This window comes from Equus quagga, chromosome 3, assembly GCF_021613505.1.
Source record: "Equus quagga isolate Etosha38 chromosome 3, UCLA_HA_Equagga_1.0, whole genome shotgun sequence".
Taxonomy (NCBI): Eukaryota; Metazoa; Chordata; class Mammalia; order Perissodactyla; family Equidae; genus Equus; species Equus quagga.
In genome coordinates, this window is record NC_060269.1 from 136,107,211 (window position 1) to 136,109,678 (window position 2,468).

Consider the following 2,468-nt stretch of genomic DNA (forward strand, 5'->3'; position numbering starts at 1 on the left):
ATGTAGCCTACTACACACCTAGGCTGTACGGTACTACTCTAATGGGACCACCATCATACATGCGGTCTATCGTTGACTGAAGTCATTATGTGGCACATGACTGTAGTTCTTATAAGGAATGCCTTCTACAGCCTAAAGATATAATGACTATAGCTTTGTCGAACCAAAAAATGGCATTTGCAAGGTGAGGCTATCCCACTATAGACCCAAGAATAATCTTGCTGATCTCATCCTCTAGCCTTGATGTCATAGAATGAGAGTTAACGTCAGTGAGATTGGGTCCCAAACCACTGAGTGTTATGAGGACGTAACAGACAGTATGCACGTATTCATTCTTGGTCTTGCTCCACAAAGCTTAGAGAGGCTATGGAAACACATAAATTTAAATAGTGTAGGGGAGGAGGACATTTCCTCTCCCCAAATGTGGGTTTGTCTGGCCAAACGAATTAAATTCACACGAGACAGAATAGCAAGAGAAAATTAAACAAAGCTTTATGAGGAACCATGGCCTGGGCCTTTCTTCCCGAAGGAAGAAAGGGCACCGAAAAAGTGGGGTGCACATAGTGGTTATATACCCCCAAACAGGGTGTTTCACATATGATTGAAATGTCCCTCCCACAATAGTCACAAGATTGCCCTGTCAGCACTTGATGGACACAGCAGGTAGTGGTCTGCTATCTTAGTGGGATAGCAGGAGGCAAGTCAATTGTCTGGAGCTAGGCGGTCACAGGTGAGCACAACAATCAGTTCCTAGCCTAAGGAAAGATGCTTAATCCTTAAAGAAATGCCAAAGTTGGGAGTGGGAGGGAAGTCAGCTACAGGAGGTTACCAGAAACAGGCACAATAAAATGCAGATTTAAGTCCTTGCCTTTGGTATTGATTAAGAGTTTCTAGAGAGAAGGTCATCTCCTTTCTTCTTTCTGGTACAGAGAGGGAGGCACCTTTACAGATAGAGATTTACCTTACAAATGTAAATGTGTCCTAACAAAGGGCAAGTTCCATTCCTCAGAGCCTCCTTCCCTGTCCCAGTTTATCAAAAGCAATCAGACTCAAATAATCCTGATGTCAAAGAGACATATCTTGGGGTGGCCAATTCCAGGTCCCCACAATAGTAAGACATAAATAAATGCTAAAACACAAGAATCAGGGAGGTTACGAATTAGAACCGGATGTCAAGTTTGGGGGTGGGGACAAATGGAGCAGTTTTGAAGGCCAAAAAGTTCCATGCATTATTATAGATGAGCTGCAAACGTAGCTTTGAGTTTCCTAGTGCTCAAAATGAGAAGAGAATATAACTAGTGACATTCAATTTAGTACCACAAGTTGTGTCTTGGAACTGCACGTCGTAGGGACAGCCCCTGCTTAGGAACATTGAGAAATTCCAAATACTAGTGAGACAGGTAGAATAGAGTTTTATTTTGCCTCGGGTGAACTGCTCTGTTCTCACTGTTCCTAAATTACATTGTAAAGGTGACAACACAATCTGTCCCTCTCAGATCTGTTTCGAGGCTCTGAATGGGTTCATCCATTCAACAGACATTTACTGATGGCTCACTCTGTGCCAGGCACTACCCTGGTGTGATGGGCACTGGGATGTGCTGCCCAAGACCCCTTCAGGCATGAAGGACTCTTCTTGGCTGCTGAGAGTGCTGCCAGCATCCAGCCCTCAGCTGTCAGCTTGCTTCAGGAATCACCTGAGCAGAAGGGAGTTGCCTCACCTGGGTGGCCCACATCTAATGACTGATCTGTGGGGGGCTACAAAGGCCCAGCCCCCTTCTTCCAGCTTAGGACAATTTTGGAGGGACATCCTGGCTTCAGAATGCCCGATAGAGTTGTCTGGGGGCTCCATGGAGACTGTATCACAGCTCAACTTCTCCTTCTGCCCAATCCCACTTCCCTCCTCTCCCTTCTATGGGCACCAATCCCAAGAGTCCCTCCTAATAAACCTCAGGAACACTACCTCATCTCAGAGCAAACTTGAAGGAGGGGAGGAAGAGAAGCTGCACCTGGTGAGCAGTTACACCCCTGCTCCCTGTCCAGGAAATGACAGCAGAAGAGAGGAGGGAGGGAGCATGCTGCAGGCTCCAGGAGCCTAGGTGGTCCAGCTTCCACATTCTTGACCTCTCTTTCCTCATTTTCCTCCCTGCTGGGCATCCAAGGCTCTTGGCTCACTCCCTCCTCTCTCTCTCATTATCAAAACTAATCTTGGGCTAAGTTTTTCTACATGTAAAATAAGGAAAATGGACTAAATTGTTTGTAAGCTGTATAATTATGATTCTTTGAACATTTTAAAACATAGTCATGTTCTTTTAAATCTCAACTACTTATTTCAGAGAACACCAATTTATGCAAATGCAAACTAAAGGACATCACAATATACTATTTATTTTTTCAATACACTATATTTTAGTAAATACATTTACGTCACCAGCATTGAAGAACATTCAATGAGTGCCCACCAGATGCAT